General features: G+C 43.6%; 1 long non-coding RNA gene across 1 annotated transcript; it reads left to right on the top strand.

The window, feature by feature from the left end:
* Positions 1–17,760: 17,760 nt before the first annotated feature.
* Positions 17,761–19,600, top strand: LOC104681973. Its single transcript, XR_004054885.1, has 2 exons — positions 17,761–17,864; positions 19,400–19,600. It is a non-coding gene; the product is annotated as an uncharacterized LOC104681973 (long non-coding RNA).
* The last annotated feature ends 2,603 nt before the right edge of the window (positions 19,601–22,203 follow it).

Here is a 22,203-nt window from a genome sequence, read left to right on the forward strand (position 1 = left end):
GCCACCACGCCCAGCTAGTTTTTTGTATTTTTTAGTAGAGACGGGGTTTCACCGTGTTAGCCAGGATGGTCTCGATCTCCTGACCTCGTGATCCGCCCGTCTCGGCCTCCCAAAGTGCTGGGATTACAGGCTTGAGCCACCGCGCCCGGCCAAGTCTCTCCTCTTATCAGTTCTCTGTGAGCAGAAAAGAGGGAGGATTAGGGGATTAGGGGATTAGGAGTCATGTCGCTGGGAAGTGCAACAGAAACCTGTCAGGGTTCCTAGAACCTAGAAGAATTAGCCATAGTAAATCAGTTGGTGCATATCCTTACAGAACCTTTATTTTGTAAGAGTGTATGCAAACTAGTTACTACATTACATTTTACATACATTTATCATCTCCCTTTTCTTTTTTTACCTAATGTATATTTTTTCATGACCATGAATGTATTTTTATCACTTTTTTTTAGGTTTTAAGGCATTTCATTGCTAAGTTGTATCTCCTAGATTTGGGAAAGAATCTAAAAAACACGTATGTGGTGCCTTCTGTGTGCTCTGCCCAGTCACACGTGTTATTCTATTTAACCTTCTGTTGAAGTAGGTATCTTCACCACTCTCTTTTGGAGAGTTGCTCCCAGCAGTCATGTGACTTGTCTAAGGCCATGTTGCTACAGGTGGCTTGCAATCCAGGTTGGCTGAACTACATTTTGCTGTGCACTGTCTAAAAGTAGGGAGAGTTTCCTGCCTCTGGAATTCTCTATGTACAAGTGCCACCACTTGTTTTCTTTGTGCACAGAAGAAAGTAAAACCCAGGAGCCACCATCAGTGATGGAAATGCATTGTCAGAAGAGGACAGAAGATGGGTAGAAGTTGACAGAGCTCTCATTCTCCCACATGGGCTTGTACCATATGCAAATGGTATCATAACCATCTGGTAACAGTGTGTTCAACCACAAGAGGGAGAACAAATTGGAGCTGGAGATCCTTCTTCTCATGCCTCAGTGTACTTTTTGACTTCCTGAAAGAGAGGATTTGAGTGGCTCATTCTGGCATCTTGCAGTATAGAGTATTTCCACTGGGCAGGGAGTCTCAGTGTCTCTTATGCTCAGGCTCGCCACAGCAGCTTTCCTGGATACAGCTTGGTCCTGGTTCAATCCTGGGGAGGAGTAGGGTTGCCCACATCTTCCTAACAGAGCCAGCCTCCCAAGTAGAGCAGCTGAAGAGGGAAAATAGTCACTGGGGGCTGCAAGACTCATTGTCTGGAGCAATATCTGGGGGCTGGGGCAGGTCCTCGGCCCACTGTGGTGATGAAAAGCCCTCAAATCATCAAAGTGTAAAAATTCTACACCAAAACCCACACTTTCTACAATAGTCATGTGAGTTTCTCCTCCTAGTCTGAGGGCATTTCTCGGGTGCTCCTTTCTGTGTATGATTCTTCACCTCCAGGCAGCCCAATTCCAGCACACTCAGGACAGGCATTGTCTGATTCTGCCTGATATGCACCAGGCTTAGGAAACTGGCTCCCGCGAGCCTGGGCTGCCACCCCTACCTCTAGCTCTGGGTTCCAACCCTGGCTTCCTGGGGTGCTTGTGGCATGGGCTGGAGTTAATGGTCAGCTGGGAGTTGGAACTTCCAAATTGTTTTAGCTTTTAAAACATCAGTGTCAGTCAGGAACTCAGAAAAGATGAAGACCCCAGATTGCTAAAAGCCCCTTCTCTTGAAGGGATGAGTCAAAGGCTTTCTTCCTTTCCCACATCCCAGGCAGGATTCATCTGTACCTTATTCCCAGAATAAACAGAGTCCCTTTAGGTTCTCATGCCTACAATTGTCCCCAATTTGTACTAAAGAGTAGTTGGTTCCAAACAGGAAAACCATAGCCTCAGCTCTGTAGAGGATGAGAAATGTGTGTATAAACAGCCTGCATTCAGATGCAGAAAGTCATGGCAGGCTGGGTGAAGACCACCACTAGCTTAAACGAGGCTTCTGTGAGAATTAGAAAAAGGCCCCCTTCCAGTAAACAGAGTCCCATTGGTAAACAGACAGCACCTTTTTCCTATTTAGGAAAAGTGCCCCTTCCTCTAGGTGCAGGCATTGCAGGCTACCCTATATGGTTTGAAATGTCTGCTGGAGTTTGAAATGTTCATGCTGGACTGCACCACCTCGTGGGTCCTCAAATGATTATGAGTTTCTGCCCTCAGGCTCATAAGGCCCCAGCAGAAGCAACCTGAGAGTGGACCTGAAACGGCACGGCTATGTGTGTCTGCTGGGGAATCCTAGAGAAGGTTTCTATTCAATATGGACCTTAGGGCCAAGTTAGCCTGACTCCAATCCCAGCATCGCCACTCACAAGCCTTGACTGTGAGCAAATCACTTATGTTCTCTGAGTTCCAGCTCCCTTGTTTCTCTAATGGGAATTGGATAGCTCACTATAACCCTGCTTTTGTGCAACTGGCACACGTGGGTTGCTTGCTAAATGTGAAAATCCCTCTTCTCCTTCTGTTTCCCTGCTGATCAATAGGTGTGGCCAAAAGCTGACTTTAGCCAAAAGCTAAATTTTTGCAAGAATTTAATATACATTTATATTAAATATAGAAATAGGAACAAAAGGGCTCAATCTTTCTATGTTACAGGATCTCAGTTAATGCTAAGAGCTCAAAGACCTGAGTCAATTATGTAGTCTCCTTCTCTGCCAAGCCGATTAAACAGTCCCTAAAATAAAGGCTATGGGTCTTGGGTTCTCCCAAAACCTTGAGAAATAAAGAGGGGGCCTCTGTGCTGGGTTGTGTGAATTGCACCTCTCACCTGACAGTGGCTTGTGGTGTCCCTGGAGTCTAAAATCTACATGATGCTCCCTGGGAAGTGGCTGCTTTCTGACCGGTATGCTTGGATCTTTGCAATGGACACTCACTGGTGGCCCAGAAATCTTTACTTATTTCAGGCTGGTCCAACTCCAAAAAAAAAAAAAAAAAAAAAAGTATCCAATCCACCATTTTTCTCCTCTTCTCCCTTTGTCAGTTTCATGCTGAAACCCCAAGACTCACAAATATTACCTTCTCTTATGCCAACAAAATGCACAATGATGTAACCCCAAAGTCTTCCAGCCCCAGCAGCCTATAGGAAGGAATGAAATTCCTTCTGAAATACAGCATGGGCTGGCACTTCCTAAATGTAATATGATTATAGTACTCCACAACTATAACAATGCCATTTTCTCAGAAAAACTTTATAGTTGTTCCATGGTGGGCAAATCTATGTAAGCCTACCCCCAAAGTACAAGGAAGCTGAAAGACTGAAGAAAGAGGCTGACAAATCCTATCTCTTAAAAGGTAATGTTTAATAGGGACTTACAAACAGAAGCCATGTCTGTGTCTCTGGTGGTGGAGATGAGATGGTGGATCCCTGCACCATTACCCCACAGACCCAGGGCTGATATACCACAGGGAAAGGGTATACATGATTTAGAAGTGGTGTGTAGGACAAAGTATGATAACATCAAAGTTGTTTTGACCTAAGAGCAGAATTTACAGTAAGTATGTGCTCTTACACATGGAATAATAGACAAACTGGAAATCTTAATGGTCTTCCCAGAGCAGAGGTTAATCTGAAGGCAACATGGCAAATTAGCATCTAACATGGAGTTGCTTTGACCTCCACATGGTGACTTCAAGAAATTAAGAATCCCCAAAAGTAGCCACTCTCTTTAGGAGTACAGAGGAGGGCGGCAGCAATGGTGGTAGTGATGGTGTTGGTAGAAGAAAGAGGTTAGGCTGACTTGTCAAAGTCAGCCATTCTAACTAATGAGAATCTGCATTGTCTTAATTAGCTGCTGCAACAAAAGTAAATTGTCCCAAAGCTCAGTCGCTTGAAATAATGATCATTCCCTGTTGTGGGAAATCAGGGACCCCGAACAGAGGGACCGGCTGAAGCTGCGATAGAGGAACATAAATTTGAAGATTTCATGGACATTTATCAGTTCCCAAATAATACTTTTATAATTTCTTATGCCTGTCATACTTTAATCTCTTAATCCTGGTATCTTTGTAAGCTGAGGATGTATGTCACCTCAGGACCACTGTGATAATTGTGTTAACTGTACAAATTGATTGTAAAACATGTGTTTGAACAATATGAAATCAGTGCACCTTGAAAAAGAACAGAATAACAGCGATTTTTAGGGAACAAGTGAAGACAACCATAAGGTCTTACTGCCTGCGGGGTCAGGCAAAAAGAGCTATATTTTTCTTCTTGCAGAGAGCCTATAAGCGGACGTGCAAGTAGGAAAGATATTGCTAAATTCTTTTTCTAGCAAGGAATATTAATATTAATACTCTGGGAAAGGAATGCATTCCTGGAGGTCTATAAACAGCACCTCTGGGAATGTCTGTCCTATGCGGTTGAGATAAGGACTGAAATACGCCCTGGTCTCCTACAGTACCCTCAGGCTTACTAAGGTGGGAAAAAACCCAGCCCTGGTAAATTTGTGGTCAGACTAGTTCTCGGCTCTCGAGCCCTGTTTTCTATTGTTTAAGATGTTTATCGAGACAGTACATGCGCTGCTGAACATAGACCCTTATCAGGAGTTCCACTTTTGCCCTTGTCCTGTTTCCTCAGAAACATGTGATCTTTGTTCTGCTTTTTGCCCTTTAAAGCATGTGATCTTTGTATCTACTCCCTGTTCATACAACCCCTCCCCTTTTGAAATCCTTAATAAAAACTTGCTGGTTTTGAGGCTTGGGTGGTCATCACAGTCCTACCAATATGTGATGTCACCCCTGGCCACCCAGCTATAAAATTCCTCTCTTTGTACTCTTTCTCTTTATTTTTCAGCTGGCTGACACTTATGGAAAATAGAAATAACCTACACTGAACTATTGGGGGCGGGTTCTGCTGATATCTGGTGTGCCAACGTGGTTTTCTATTTCCTAAGTGCATGTGGGAACCCGATTCCCTTTGAAAGGTGCAGAGAAACGTTCATCGGTCCAGTCCACAGAAACGCTTTTTTGGCTCACTGACAATTGGTGCGTTGTCTGTGTATTGTCTGGGGTAACTATGGGTCACGCGGAGTGTAAACATTATGCTCATCTCTGCTATATTAAACTCCTGTTAAAACAGGGTGGAGTTCGGGTGCCCATGGAAAATATCATCACCCTATTCAGGGTGGTGGAAGAGCACTGTCCTTGGTTTCCTGAAAAGGGAACATTAGATATGGAACCATGGATCATGTTGGTGCAAAATTCCGGGAACTGGTCCCAACAGGAAATGATGTTCCCATCACTGTTCGGAGTGATTGGGCCATGGCACGTGCCATCCTAGAGACATACCAATCCTGTGACCCCCTGCAGTTACCACAAAAAAATTGCACTGTTAAAAACTTAAAAGCAGCCAAGCCAGCTCAACAAACATGGCCAAATCCTCCTGCTACTGTTTGCCCTCATTGTCGTAAAGGTAAACATTGGGCAAGTACTTGCCACTCTAAGTCTGATATAGATGGAAATCCCTTGCCACAGAACCAGGGAAATGGGAAGTGGGGCCAGTCTCAGGCCCCAATATCAAATGGGACACCTCAGACTCAGACCAATGTTGCATTTCCACTTCAAGCCGTCCCAACACAGCCCCCAGCACAAACAAATTTACCTACAGCCAACCCAGATGGGCCCCAGCCTCTTCTTCTGTCTCAGTACAATGCTTGTCCACCTCCACAGTAGGGGGCAGGGCGGTCAATCTCTGTAGTACCATTCCTCTAAGTTTACTACCTAATTCTTTGCCTTTAATTGTCCCCACAGGGGTCACTGGCCCTTTACCTCAAGGTTCGGTGGGCCTGGTGTTAGGTAGGGCATCCACCTCTGCTAAAGGAATCACTGTTCATACTGGTCTCATTAATTTTGATTCCTCTGATGAGATTAAACTTACGGTGTCTGCCAAGGTTCCTGTTTCCACTTCAGCCAGTGAGTCAATTGCTCAATTACTTTTACTACCTAATATTGTTTTAAACAAAGGAGATAAGACACAGAGCCCTGGGATGGGCTCCGGTGGTGAAAAAGCTGCTTATTGGATTAATGTAATTTCTAAACAATGGCCCACCTGCACCATACACATTCAAGGAAAAAAGTTTGAGGGCCTAGCAGATACTAGGGCTGATGCTTCTATTATTTCCTCTGATTTACGGCCTTCCTCCTGGCTTAAACGTCCTACTAACATGGGACTAGTAGGTGTTGGAAAAGCTGATGAAGTTCACCAGAGCACATTTATCTTGCCTTGTACTGGCCCTGATAGTCAAAAGGGTACAATTCAGCCTTGTATCATGCCAATCCCCATTAATCTTTGGGGTAGAGATTTGCCGGCACAATGTGGGTGGGGGGGGGCTGAAATTAATATTCCACATAACTCTTATAGTGCTCCCAGTCAACATATAATGGAAAACATGAGGTTTGTTCCCAGACTCGGTCTCTGTCCAAAACATGAAGGAATTACTAAACCTCTTCAAGTTACTGTAAAAGAAGACAAGGCTGGTTTAAAAGCATAATTTAACCACTCCCCACTCCCAATTACATTTAGCTTTGTTTACTTTAAACTTTCTAAATTATCCTAAAGACAATACTCTGACTGCAGGTGAACACCATTATACAGGTGAAAAATTCTCCCTAAATGAAGGCAAGCCAGTGTTACGGAAAAACTCCCAGACCAATACCTGGGAACCTGAAACAATTATAATGTGGGGAAGAGGGTATGTTTGCGTTTCACCAGATCATCAATTCCCCGTCTGGGTGCCCACTAGAAGACTTAAACTTCATGTGAATACTGAAAATGAAAACTACCAGGAAAAGACATCCGCGTCAGAGACCGCCTTCATACCTGGTGAGATCTGTGCTGACTCCTCAGAAACTGGCAGGCCAAATCAAAATGGGTCTGGTTCAATCCTCCCTAATGGCAATGGATACCCCTCTAACTAATCCCACTTCTCCTAATTCCCCTTTTCTCCTTATGAACCTAAAAATCTCACCATTTCTGTTGGCCTGAAAATAACATCTCTCTGTTCTTCTCTTCCTCTTTCAGCACTGGATCTCACTTACAATAGATTTTATTTAATAATTCTCCTCCTTATACTTTCTGTCTCACTAGTTTCCCCTCAAACGGATTTACCTGCTACACAAAATTATTATTAGGCTTATGTGCCTTTTCCTCCACTTATTCAACCTCTTACCTGGATGGTTGCTCTGCAGAAATCTATACTAATGATAGTGTGTTGTTGCCTGGAGCTATAGATGACCATTGTCCCACTCAACTGGGAGAAGAAGGCACTGCATTTAATGTTACTATGGGTTATAAATACCCTCCTCTGTGCCTGGGACATACACCTGGTTGTATCCATCTAGAAACTCAAGTCTGGGCTGCTTATCTTCTGGAGAGATTAGCTACAGGATAATGGGGACATTTGGTCTCCGGCCTCTCCCTTTCTCTTTTAGGACAAATGAAAAGGGGAGTAATAGGAGATACCCCATACTTTCAATATAAACCTGTAGGAAAACCATGTCCTAAAAATTTTGAGGGCCCATCTAAAACTTTAATTTGGGAAGATTGTGTTAACTCACATGCAGTAGTATTAAAAAATGACTCATATGGTTCAGTAGTAGACTGGGCACCAAAGGGCTATTTAAAAAACAATTGCTTCTCTGGGGGAAAGGAATGCCTGGAGGCTACTTATTTTATTTCTTATAGGGAGGACAAGGATTATCATCCTACTTGGCATAGGAGGTTCAGTTCGTTCTTTCCCTTAAAAATGGGAAGATAAAGGCATTACCCCACCCCACCCCCACCAAGGCCTCATATGATATTCCCCATTCTGAGCCCAGAACACCCAGAACTTTGGAAATTGGCTATTGCCATGTCTGGACTGCGAGTATCGGAAGGTGAAACTTTTCTGTCTGTTGTCCCCACTACCGCCATGATAAATCCCCTTTGAACCCTTTTCCTCTTTTTGATTCCCCTTTATGGGACTCCAGTTGGCATTATGATAATTTTTCTCAACCCAGGTATGCCCCTCTACCTCTTCAGCATCCCTGGACACCTCGGATTGCTGCTTTATGGTGGAGATAATCTGGCGTGACCACCATCACTTCTCTCCCTCAGTATCAACATGGATTCAAACATTCTGCTTTGTTTACCTCCAACCTGACTATTCCTATGCAGAGCTGTGTTAAGCCTGCTGTTAGTGGGAAGTATCAAAATTTGGACAAACAATGAAACTGTCCAATGCATTAATTGTCACTTATACGCTTGTGTTAACTCCCGTTTTGACTCCAGGAAAAGTGTAATGTTGGTTCGAGCTCGAGAAGGAATCTAGATACCAGCAACTTTACTCAGACCTGGGGAATCTTCCCCCTCAGTACATTTAATTAATCAAGTATTACAACAAATTCTCAAAAGATCTAAGAGATTTGTTTTCACTTTAATTGCTGTGATCATGGGCCTAATTACAGTCACTGCACTGGCCACCACTGCCAGAGTGGCATTACACCAATCTATTCAAATGGCTCATTTTGTTAATGATTGGTAAACCAATTCCACCCAAATGTGGAATTCTCAACAAGGCATTGATCAAAAATTAGCTAATCAAATTAATGATTTAAGACAGTCTGTTATTTGGCTTGGGGATTGGCTAATAAGTCTCGAACATCACATGCAAATGCAGAGTGACTGGAATATCTCTGATTTCTGTATCACCCTGTATTCCTATAATGGGACTGAACATTCATGGGAAATGGTCAAAGGACACCTTCTGGGTAGGGAAGATAATTTATCATTGGACATAACTAAATTAAAGAAACAAATTTTTGAAGCCTCTTAAGTTCATTTATCCATTATGCCTGGAGCTGAGGCATTAGATCAGGTGGCAGAAAATATGGGTTAAACCCCACGACTTGGATTAAGTCTACTGGGGGCTCCACTGTAGTAAATTTTGGAATTATGCTTCTCTGTTTAATCAGCTTGTCTTTAGTGTGCCGGACCAGTCAAAGAATCCTGTGTCAAAATCGAGAGAATGAACAAGCCTTTATCGCCATGGCACATTTATATAAAAAGAAAGGGAGAGTGTTGCAGGAAGTCAGGACCCCAAGCAGAGGGACTGGCTGGAGCCACAGCAGAGGAACATAAATTTGAAGATTTCATGGACATTTATCAGTTCCCAAGTAATACTTTTATAATTTCTTATGCCTGTCATGCTTTAATCTCTTAATCCTGGTATCTTCGTAAGCTGAGGATGTACGTCACCGCAGGACCACTGTGATAACTGTGTTAAATGTACAAATTGATTGTGAAACGTGTGTTTGAACAATACGAAATCACTGCACCTTGAAAAAGAACAGAATAAGAGTGACCTTTAGGGAATGAGGGAAGACAACCATAAGGTCTTACTGCCTGCGGGGTCGTGCAAAAAGAACTATATTTTTCTTCTTGCAGAGAGCCTATAAACAGACGTGCAAGTAGGAAGGATATCGCTAAATTCTTTTCCTAGCAAGGAATATTAATACTCTGGGAAAGGAATGCATTCCTGGGGGGAGGTCTATTAACAGCTCCTCTGGGAATGTCTGTCCTATGCGGTTGAGATAAGGACTGAAATACACCCTGGTCTCCTGCAGTACCCTCAGGCTTACTAAGGTCGGGGAAAACCCAGCCCTGGTAAATTTGTGATCAGACCAGTTCTCGGCTCTCAAACCCTGTTTTCTCTTAAGATGTTCATCAAGACATTACATGCACCACTGAACATAGACCCTTGTCAGGAGTTCTACTTTTGCCCTTGTCCTGTTTCCTCAGAAGCATGTGATCTTTGTTCTGCTTTTTGCCCTTTAAAGCATGTGATCTTTGTGCCTACTCCCTGTTTATACACCCCCTCCCCTTTTGAAATCCTTAATAAAAACTTGCTGGTTTTGAGGGTCAGGTGGGCATCATGGTCCTACCGATATGTGATGTCACCCCTGGCAGCCCAGCAGTAACATTCCTCTCTTTGTACTCTTTATTTCTCAGCTGGCCGACACTTATGGAAAATAGAAAGAACCTACGTTGAAATACTGGGGGCGAGTTCCCCCAATAGCTCTCATGAATCTGTCAGTCAGCTAGGGGATCAGAAGGGGGTCAGCTGATCTGTTGGTCAGCTAGGGGGTCAGAAACCCAAATCTTACTGGTTTAACCTGTTATCCCTTACTGGTTATCCCTTCCCATGTGAAATCCAAAACTGGTGTACTTGAGCAGCAAGCAGCTTTCCTCCAAGTGGTGATTCCGGGACCAGGCTCCTTCCATCTTGTAGTCTTCACCAGCTTCAACACGTGGCTTCCAAGACAGCTTGCTTATGTGCTTCATGCCAGCAATAGGAAGGAGAGAGTGGAAGGCTGTGCATGGGGACCAGGGGAGTTAGGCGTCTCACCCTGGAAGTGGGGTGCATCACTTCTGCTTATATTCCATTAGCTAGAACTCAATTGCTTGACCATAGCAAACCAATAGCAAAGAAAGCTAGAAAATGTAAGCTACTGTGTCCTCAGAAAGAAGAAATGAGTCTGCTAAACAGCCAGCCAGCCTCTGCCACTCATATAGAGGGTTTCCTCCCCAGCCATGGCTAAAGTGAAAAAGACTGACCAGCTAGTTACCAAACTTAGTGGTCAAGCATTCCATGGAGTCATCCTCATAACGTGAATGTTCTTCTGAACATTCAGAGCCTATGGAGCAGCAGGGCTGAATTTGGAGCAGCTTTTTCAACAGGAGAAAAAAAATCAAAACTTAGATACAAAAGATGGATCAACATTTCTGAGAACCTGTAATACAAGAAGACTTAAGTTTTCTTCAAGTTGGAAAGAAGTAAAATGTTATCATAATCAAATATGGGATTTTCCCTACATCTGAACATGCCAGGAGGCTTTTCACCCTAGCAAGTCTCTACTTGTTAACATTTCAGATACTGTGATTGAATGAGGAATTCTAGATAGTTCTGTGAGGATTGGGGGAAGAAGAAAAGAGGATGCCAGTCCTTGTTCCTAGGCCAATAACTGAGCCCTGTAATATTAATATTTGGATCTAAAATCCAAAGAGTCATAAACAGTGTCATGTGAAGGAGAGAGGCTGGGATTTGAAATCAGAAAGACTTGGGGAATTAAGTTGTGTAAACCTGGGCAAGCTACTGTCTCTTCCGGTGTGAAATGAAGACAACCTCTGACAATGTTTTTGATCTTTAAAAGTTGGGGGGTAAAATCTGGCACATAGAAGGAATTGGCCCAGTATATGCCAGTTCCTTTCTCCCTGCCCCGTTTCTGTCATTCAAAGTGGCTACCATTCTTTAGAAGTCTTAATTATTAGGCGGAAGAAGCTGTTTCCCTTGGCTTAGAGAGCTTGTTTGAAAATACTTAATGCTAAACACAGGTCTATAGAATCCAGAAAGGTCAGCTTCCTATTGTGGCTTAAGCTTACAAATACCTGTGTCATCACCCAAGACGCACATGCTGGGAGGGAAGACGTAAATCTCAGCCCATCTCTGCCCATCTGTGTTGTCATCAAAGGAAACTTCCCTCAGCAACATGATGTTGGGGTTAAACAACTTGTCATTGGTCACGCAGCTACTAAGTTGGAGTTAGTATCTGAGTCTAGGTGATCTGGTTCCTGAGCTCAGATTCTTAGGCTTACCTGCTACACTATCTAGATCTGGTACAAGATGAAGAGGTGTAGGTGGAAGGACACATACTTACTGCGGTGTCCAGCTGTCTCTTGCAGGCCCCTCCCAGAAACCCAGGTCTTGGTCTCATGCTCTAGTTTCAGAGCATAAGGAGCAGTGGAGCTGACATTTGGAACAGCTGAGTACTCACAAGCCATTGCTGATAATCACCCTCTCATGTTGTAAAGGCTCTCACTGGGAGCAGGAGCCCTTTGGGTGGTGAAAGTCCCCTGTAGACAATCGCTATGCTCTTTGTCACTTTGTGAGGAAATTATGTAAGATTGTGATTTTTTTGACCCTCCCCTTGCTAATGACTCTTGAGGCAGAATTGGTCACATACTAAGCTTCCTAATCTCCATATGGGAATCATGAGCCCACATAGAGCTATGGAAGTGACAGTAATACCGGCTTCAGTCTTGGAGTCTCTTCATGGTTGAGTTTACAATATCCAGTAGAATAAAATAGGGACAGGTTCCGAGTTTTCTTTATCTTGAAATATTTCCTTAATGAAATGATACACTTTGGATGAGCTGTCTGTAGGTGCCCCGTTATAGGGAATAGAAAGACACACATCCCCTTTCACAGAAATCCACAAGAATAGTAGCTGCCAGTGTTGAGGGCTCTGTGCCAGGAGTATGTATGTGTACATATATTGTAATTTGGTCTGTCCAACATTGAAGTAGGAATTATAATCCCCACTTTACAGAAAAGAGAAGTGAGGCTTAGAAAGGGAAGTTAATTTTCCCAGGGTCACACAGCTAGCAAGTAGTGGAGCCAGATACAAACCAGACCTGTCACACTCCGGGGTCCTCACTCTCAGCCACTGTGCTATACTTGGATCAGGCTTCTTTTCACAAGCTCGAAACGGCTTTAGTAAACAGCCAGCAATAAGGGCCACATGCTGTTCCTCAACTCACTTAAATCCAAAGTAACAGTTTTGGGTGGATGGCACCTATTTTTAATCTGATTGAGCACTCAGAAGCCTCTAGAGTGAGTTGCTTAGCTCAAAGCAGTTATTCTACGCTAATGAAATCGTTATTATGAGTGCCACACTAGATGAAGCAGAATTCTCTGACCTCAAAACAGTCATTTATCTGTACCCAGAGATGAGTCCAAATTATTTTCTAAGAATTTGAATGTAGCCTGACAGTAATGTGTACTAGTTTAGACCACTGTCTTTGGAGTTGGATTGTGGTTCTGCATTTAACTATTATTTTGGGCTACTAAAACTCTCTGTGGCTTAGTCTCCTCAACTGTAACATGGCAATAATAATGCCTATCTGTATGGAAAGCCACGTGAGGTGTCTTCCTAATTACAATGGCTCTCTGAATTCTCCCCATCCTCCCAAAACACACATTATTGAGGGCAATAAGTGCCCATGATTGAGCGCTGAGGACGAAAGTTCAGTAAGACGCCTTGCTAGCCATCAAGATACAGGAGAGAAATGTAAAATCATCACAATAATTAATTACAATAGAGTCTGATAAGTCCTATGACAAGATAAGTACCAAGAGAATGTTACTCTACTAGGGGTGGAGGCTGAGGAAAGTTTTGGAGGTGACATTTAGGCTGGGTCTTGTTAGATAAGAAGGATTTGCAGAAAAGGTCAGTTGTTTGCCCAAAGGACCTCTAACTAGTAGCGTTTCAGGAACTGTGATACATGAAGTAGAACAGAGGGGGTCTCTGCTTTTCCCTACCCCAGAATTAGGAACCAGAAGTGAAACATCAAGTACTTTAGACTTACAAGTGAAGTCTAAAGTTGACTTCACTTTAGAAAGTGGCCCAGGGGGACTATCACAAGGTTGCAAAGTTATCCCACTACCCTCTACCAGCCCAGGTATCCTCCTTGTCTCACATTATATATCTTTTGGGACACAGGACACATGGCCAACGGTTATACATGTCTCCAGCTTCCTTGCCATTGGAGAGGGAAGAGGGCATATTTCTCCTTACCCCTGACACCACCCCCACTCCCCCCTAAAAAAAAAAAAAGGGTAGTGTGTGTTTAAGAAAATCATTCGTCTAGATTAGGAGTGCTACAAGGAGGGGGAAATGAAACCTCACTCCCCAGCAGGTTGGTTACTATGGTCCCACCCCCACTCCCACCCCAGAACTGCAGGATGAGAGATATCCTAGAAGAGTTTAATACGCATAACTTGAGTTTGGGTTCTCAGAAATGAAGTTGGATGAGAGGAAGCAGAGCTTTATCTCAAGAAAATTACATAGCTCCTATAGGCAAAGACCATCACTGCCTAGGTGCCCAGCAGCAGAGAGAATCAGACCAACGCAGTGGGAGACTGAGGTCACCTCTGTACCACCAGCAGGTGATAAGGGAACATCCCTGCCTGTTCTGTACTTTTCCCTACCCTCATTTCCAGAGGTGCTAGGCCTGGAAGTTGGGGGTGGGTGGGTCGGGGGAAGAAGGGAAAGAGCAGACTGTACCCTTGCTACCTGGCACCTAGCTCCCAGACTGTAATTTCTCTTTGGGATTCTCTCATGCCGAGCCCATGCCTGCCCCATAGCAGACATTCAATACCAATGTTCAATACTTATGCCAGCCCTTTTCTCAGTCACTCACAGCTTTTTTGATTTAGGAGTCTTTTTCATTATTTAATTTTTTTTTTTAAATTTTGTAGAGATAGGGTCTTGCTCTTGTAACCCAGGCTGGTCTTGAACTCCTGCCCCGGCCTCCCAAAGTGCTGGGATTACAGATGTGAGCCACTGCACCCGGCCTGGTGTAGCAGTCCTCTCTGTCTGTCAGAGGAGGGCGTTCCCTTGGCTCAGAGCCTTGCTTAGGTAACGTGGAAGGACCCAGGGTACACAAGGCAGGTGGCTGTTCTCTGGAAATGTCAGTTTCTGGGCAGGGCTTAGGTGTCTGCAGTCCCTAGTCCCACCCCTGGCCTTGCATTCCAGCTCAGCAGGTGGAAGGTATAAATTTCAGCTGCTCTCAGCCCTGCTGTGTTTTTCTAAAGCCTTCTAACAGCAACATGAAGTTGGCAGCCTTCCTCCTCCTTGTCATCCTCATCATCTTCAGCCTAGAGGTACAAGGGCTTCAGGCTGCAGTGAGACCGTTGCGGCTTTTGGGTAAGTCCAGGCAAAAGGTAGCCCAGTTCATTTTTCCTTGAATGAGGGGGCCAGAAAGTAGGACATCAGGGACCAGTGTGTGCTGGGGAGGAGAGGGGAAGAAAGGAGAGAAGACAAGGTCTTAAAGGGCCACTGCAGGGACCCTCCGGTGCTACTCAGTTCCCCAGAGCAGAATCTCTTTTATTCTACCTCCACTTTTCCCTACTCCTTTCCCTGGGTCACTGCTCCATTTGGACTCTCTGTACCTCCCCTCTTACCTCCTCATCAGCCACCCTCTGACTCTTGCCATCTCCCTCTCCATAAGCTTCTTCCTCTCTTGCTACAAATAAATTGGATCACCTAGAGAAAATATTTTCTTAATCATGTTAAACATTAATCATCTCAATCTCTTCTTTTCCTTTTACCAATATTATCAAAGGAGTAATCTTAATTCTCTGCCCTTACTTCCCCATAAGTCATTCCTTGACCTCTTGAAGATGGCCTCCAGCCTCCAGCCCTGCCCCATCGCTCTCCTGAAACTTGTCTTCCAGATTCTGTGGACAAATCTCATGACTCCTCAGTCGCCAAGTCTTTAACCTCTGTAGTGTCTGACACTGCTTGCCACCTCCTCAGTTCTCAAACTTTCTTTTCTCCTGCATTATCCTTCATGGTATTTATTCTTCTCTCTAAACATTATTGGATTCAGTTATTACTTTCTTTTCTTCTTCGCTCTCCTTCCCTCGACATTAAACTGGTTGGCAAATACTGTCCATTCTCTGAAAGTGTCTCTTGCATATGTTCTTTCCTTCCCCTGCCATCTCCCATTGTCACGCAGTATTTCCAGCCCTGATGACCTTCATGTCTGGGCCATGCCAGGAGCTTCCTAACAGCTCTCCCTGCCCCTGTCCTTTCTGCTGCAGTTTGCTTGCTTGTTGAATTCTGTTCCATTCTAGGCTCTCACACCAGAATAATCTTCCTAATTAAACATCAATCACATCCCTGTCTTGATCTATCAAATGAAATCCAAACTCCTAAGGCCCTCAAGATCTGCACCCCCACGCCCCATAACTTTATCCCCTACTTACTTTTCCTGCTTCATTTCCAGCTGTTCCCTAACACTTACCCAGCCCTCCACTTGCCACTCCTCCTGTGTTCCTTGTATTTCAGGTTGAGGAGTGAAGTGGATGAGGTACCCAGGGTGCAAACATTAAACGGGTGCTCACCGCCAGCATTGTGCAAAGGCCTCCTGGAATCGCATGCCCTAGGCACCTCACTTGCCTCACCCTAATCCCGGCCCTGCATTTCCCCTTGGGAATTGTTGCTAGTAATTCTTTTTCCTTCTCACAACACTCCACCCATGCCCTTCAGTTCTGACTTAAAAAGATTCCTGCACTTCAAAACTCACCTTTTCTGATTAATCTAATTGGAAGTAATGTCATATTCTCTGAGCCTTTTTTTTTTTTTTTTTTTTTGGCAGGATCTTGCTTTTTTGCCCAGACCAGAGTGCAGTGGCACGATCATGGCTTACTGAAGCCTAAATCTCCTGGGCTCAAGTGATCCTCCTATCTCAGTCCCCCAAGTAGCTAGGACCACAGGCATGTGCCACGAAGTCCAGCTAATTAAAAAAAAAATCAAACATTGTAGAGACTGGGTCTCAAACTTCTGTGCTCAAGCGATCCTCCCACTTCAGCCTCCCAAAGCTGCTGGGATTACAGTCATGAGCAACCACTGCCCAGCTGAGACTCTTTAATTCTTCAAATATACCTCTCTTAGGACACTTGTTACATATTGCTTTGTTTTTAGTACTTTGAATATGTCTTATCCGTATTGTTAGACTCTAAGCTGTTTGTCTTACATCTTTGTATTTGCTGAATAATTTCCTCTGTTTTATACATAGTAAGAAATCAACAGATATATACTTAATAAGTAGATATTATTGATTTAATAAGTCAAACTGCTGTGAGTGGGGAAGAGGGATCTTCAGCCTGCTCACCACAAATCAACAAAAGCTACGGGAAGGATGGGAGGATGGTATTGATTTTCTCTGAGGTCTACAACTACATTGAAGATATCCCACCAGGTCCCCTTCTTACACCCCTCAGATACTGCTAATCAGTCCTAGCACTCATTCTCTTTGAACCTGGACAAGGTGTCCTACCCTTCTCAAAACAGCATCAGACAGCCACCTCCATTGACTGAAGTTGACAATGGAGAATAAAACTCATTACCCCTGCTGAATCCAGGGGCCCCTTTTTACAGATAAGAAAAGTCCCAGAAAGATCCAGAGACATAATCAGATAAAGAAATTCCTGCTAACAGCTGAGTAGCCAATCAAAGTACAGTACATATTCATCCAGAGTTCTGCCTATGTTTTCCTAGAAGCCTGTGCGATCTTAACCAACTCTTTGAACCTACTTCATTGGTCCTCAAAGAGCTTGATGTTCTGGGAACTTGGGCAGCCTCCAATCAGGTCCGGAATGACTCCTTGAAATTTGGAGATATGCCACTTATGTCAGGATGAGCTTCACCATGTGGGACAGCAGAAGGTGCTCAGACCGAGGAGCCAGGCAAATCTCAGTTGAATCTCACTTCTGTACCCACTGGCCAGCAAGTCACCTCTTTGAGCCCCAACTGCCACACCTGTAAAGTGGGCCTAGTAAGACTCACTGCATGGGGTGACTGCAAGGGACTCCCGATGGCACATGGTAAGTGTGAGTCTCTTCTTCTCCACTCTATTCCCTGCAGAGTGGGGAAAGTGAAGACATTTAAGTGGGCTTCTTTGCACTTCCCCTCCACAAACACAATTATCCCCATCTCTAAAGTAGGCCTTACTTTTTTGAGATCATGTGAATGCATTGCCTTTAACTAGAATGTATAAGATGTTAATGATATTATTCTGCAAGTAATAAATCATATTGCATATTGAATGAAAAGAAAAATATAGAACTGACTTCTTAATCAAGGGCTGTTCTTGTAGCATCTGTCCCAAAAGTACGGTGGTTTTCAGCACATCTGTTCTTCCATAGGGTACCTGCGTCGAGCTCTGCACAGGTGACTGGGACTGCAATCCCGGAGAGCACTGTGTCAGCAACTGGGTGTGGTCATGAGTGTGTTGCAGAGTAAGCACAGGTAAAAACACCCAGCCCTCTCTGCTTTCCCAAACGTTGTTCAGTCTAGGTAGGTTGTGCACTTAGCCTCAATGGGACTTTCCAGAAATGAGTAGGACAGACACCTATCTGTCTCCCTCTTCCCCCAACCTTCCCAAGAAAAAGATGCATCCATCACAGGATGGTGGTTTCCAGACCTTTAAAATAATTCCCTAACCCAGTATGTCCTGGAGCAAAATCAGACTATTTAAGCAAAATGATAAAAATCACACATAATCCCCCACCTCAAAACAACGTCTGCTTAACACTTTGGTGCATATTTTAAACATACACAAATATATAATATTTATATAAAATGAGATAATCTTGTGCTTTTTTTTTTGAGATGGAGTCTTGCTCTGTCACCCCAGACTGGAGTGCGGTGGCATAATCTCGGCTCACTGCAAGCTCTGCCTCCTGGGTTCACGCCATTCTCCGGCCTCAGCCTCCTGAGTAGCTGGGACTACAGGCGTCTGCCACCGTGCCCGGCTAATATTTTTGTATTTTTAGTAGAGACAGGGTTTCACCGTGGTCTTGATCTCCTGACCTCGTGATCCACCTGCCTCGGCCTCCTGAAGTGCTGGGATTACAGGCCTGAGCCACTGTGCCCAGCCCCAAACAACTTTAATGTCAATACTAATGCTTCTATCCCATCATCTTTGATAACCTATAGAAGTTCATCATCTATGCTCAGATACTTAGCAACCTTTAGTAATACATGTTTAAGATATTTCTTATTTTGATATTATGAATATGACTGTAACAAGTACTAAACTGTATACATATTTGTCCTTGGGACAAATTCTAAGATGTAAAATTGATGACTAAAGAGTATGTTCATTGGCCGGGTGCAGTGGCTCACGCCTGTAATCCCAGCACTTTGGGAGGCTGAGGCGGGAGGATCACGAGGTCAGGACTGAGGAAACCATCCTGGCTAATACGGTGAAAACCTGCCTCTACTAAAAATATGAATAAATAAATAAATAAATAAAATTAGCCGGGCATGGTGGTGGGCACCTGTAGTCCCAGCTACTCAGGAGGCTGAGGCTGGAGAACAGTGAGAACCCAGGAAGGGGAGCTTGCAGTGAGCCGAGATTGCACCACTGCACTCCAGCCTAAAAAAGTATGTTCATTTTAATCCTGTGATGTACACTGCCATGTTGACTTATGAGAACCCCTTTTCTGTGAAAATGTCTTGGGGGCCTCACAGGATAATTTATTTGTTTTCAGTAGCCATTAGTTGAAAAATGCATCATAAAAAGCTACCATAATTCAGTTTTGATTATAAACTAAGTTGCAATAAACACAAAAGAATCAGCACACACTTTAAATAAAAACCCTTTGTGTTCAGAATGTATTATTTGGCCAATCCACCTGCAATCCTTGGGGTGCTTAGGCTGCCTCTTTGCAGGTGTGATTGATTTCCCAAATCAGCAACTGTTGCCTCTTGATTGTATTCTGTGGACCCAGGTCCCCAAACCAGCAGGTCTGGGGCATAATTTTTTGTCTTTTTCTCAGATGAAGAGTTATCTTAAGGATCATCTTTCTCTAAGATAAGCATCCCTTCCTGGAGTTCCTATCTTCCAAGATGTGACTGTCTGGAGTTTCTTGACTAGGACGATGGATGAAAATGGCGAGCCTGTGGATAGGGACTACAGGGCATATGGGAGGCAGGGAAGAGGGGTTGTTTCTTTTAATAAATCCTCATTGTTAAAAGCACTCATACTATTTGAGTTATTTGGTTAAAGGTGAGGAGGAGGGGGGAGAAGGACAGATGACATTTGTTGCGTACTGACTATCAACAAGGACCATGTTAAATTCTCCCCAGACATTATCTAAGTATCCTTAACAACCTTTTGACTGCACTTCTTATCATCACCATTTGAGGACACTGAGGTTTGGGGCAAAGTCATATAGCAAGTAAGTGTCAGGGCCTAAACTATAATCTCATGTGGACTGCCACATAAGGCCTATGCATTATAGCATGGTGGTCAGGAGCCCTGACTCTGAATTTCAAACCCAGGCCCACCACACAGCCATGTTGCCTTCAGTGAGAATCTTCGTCTCTCTGTGATTCAGTTTCTCATATATATAATAGTACCTCATAAAACTACAAAGATAAAGAGGGTCATGTAAAGTACTGACACATAGAAAGCATTCAGTAAGTGTTAACTACAATGATTATTAACACAGTAGTACCCCTAATCCACGGGGGATATGTTCCAAGACCCCCAGTGAATGTATAAAACCGTGGATAGTATCAAACTCTACATATACTGCCATGGATAGCATCAAACTCTATATATATGTGTTCTGTCCTATAAATACATACTTATGGTATAGTGTAATTTATAAATTAGGCACAGTAAGAGATTAACAATAACTAATAATAAAATAGAACAAATGAAACAATATGCCAACATCACTACTCTTACGCTTTGAAACCATTATTAAGCAAAATAAAAGTTACTTGAACACAAGCACTGGAACAGTGGATCTCATAATTGAGATGGTTATTAAGTGACTAACGGGTGGGTAGCATATAAGGCGTGGGTATGCTTGACTAAGGGATGATTCACATTCCAGGCAGAATGAAGTGGGACGGTGCAAGATTTCATCACACTACTCAGAACAGCAGCAAGTTGAAATGTATGAATTATTTCTAGAATTTTCCGTTTCGTATTTTTTTTTTTTTTTGGACGGAGTTTTGCTTTGGTCACTCAGGCTGGAGTGCAATGGTGTGATCTCGGCTCACTGCAATCTCTGCCTCCCAGGTTCAAGTGATTCTCCTGCCTCAGCTTCCCAAGTAGCTGAGATTATAGGCGTGTGCCACCATGTCCAGCAAATTTTTGTATTTTTAGTAGAGATGGGGTTTCAACATGTTGTTGGTCAGACTGGTGTCGAGCTCCTGACCTCCAGTGATCAGCCAGTCTCAGACTCCCAAAGTGCTGGGATTACAGGCATGAGCCACTGCGCCCAGTGCATTTCATATTTTCATACTGTGATTGACCACGGGTAATCGAAAAGGCTGAAAGCAAAACTACCGATAAGGGGGGACTACTATGTAATCAAATAGTCTGATGACCCAGAAACAGAACTCAAGGCCAATCCTCCTTTCTAGCCTCTCCTGGTTCAATGTGTAATCTGGATACTGAAATCAAGCTCCTCTCTTCTGGTTTTCCCCATTACAAAATGTGGGAGGTAAAAAACAATGGGTTTATAATTTCTTGTCTATGTTCTTCACAATCACAGCCAGCCTGGGCTGCAATCTGATTTCAACCAATTTGCTGCCCGTGCAGCTTTGACCAACCGTTCATACTCTTTGGCACCATTTTCTCAACTGTAAAAGGGGGAAATAATATCTACCTCATTTGATGCTAAGACTTATAAAACTTTATAGTTTACAAAGCATTTTCACAAAAATCCCATTTGATTTGCACATCAACCAATGGCAAATAGGGGACCCTGAATAAAAAATTAGTGAGTTCATTCACATTCCAGGGGCTGTGCTAGCCCTGGGATACAACAGCGAATGAGACAAACAGGATCTGTGCCTTCATGGAGTTAACATTCTAGAGGAAGCAAGATGATAAAGTAAGCAAATAAACAAGATAACTGCAGGTTATGGTAAATTTTCTGAAGGAAATAATCAAAGATGTGAATTAGAGTGAAATGGGGGTATGCAAGCCTATGTGAGTTAGGATGATCCAGACTCTCATGAAGGGATAAAAATGAAGTCTTGAGAGGTTTCCAAACATGAAAGGAGTGAAATTCCATTGAGGTTCCAGATCATCCGATGCGAACGTGTTTAGCACCGCTTAAAGCCCCTCAGTCACTGTAGGACTATGAAAATGTAGAGAATTGAGGAGGAGACAGGAGATTTTCTTGGAAGAAGGCTTTTGCCATGGTGTGTTTCCACAGTTTCAGTGTGGGAGATGGGAGCAGGAGTGCTACTGTATAAACTCAAGCCAATGCAGGGTGCGTTCCAAGACCTCTCTCAGAGCTTGAGATATGTTTCCTTCAGTTGGTAATCATTGTAGAGTAGGGATATCCATTTCCTTCAAGGAACCACACTAATCCACAAGGGTATTTTCTACCAGAACTCAACAGACCGGCATCAGTATACTGTATTTTACAATTCCCGGACCATTCCAACCTGAATAACACAATACATAGGTCATCCATATTGCAACTTAAGGTCAACCACACCAAACCCAGATCCTTCCTACAGTCTCTTTGAACCACCTGCATTGTGGAAATGACCACTCATATCCTTCTAGCCCAATGTGTAAGACAGCTCTTTAGTACTACTTCACATACTC

Source organism: Rhinopithecus roxellana, chromosome 19, assembly GCF_007565055.1.
Source record: "Rhinopithecus roxellana isolate Shanxi Qingling chromosome 19, ASM756505v1, whole genome shotgun sequence".
In the NCBI taxonomy this organism is placed as follows: domain Eukaryota; kingdom Metazoa; phylum Chordata; class Mammalia; order Primates; family Cercopithecidae; genus Rhinopithecus; species Rhinopithecus roxellana.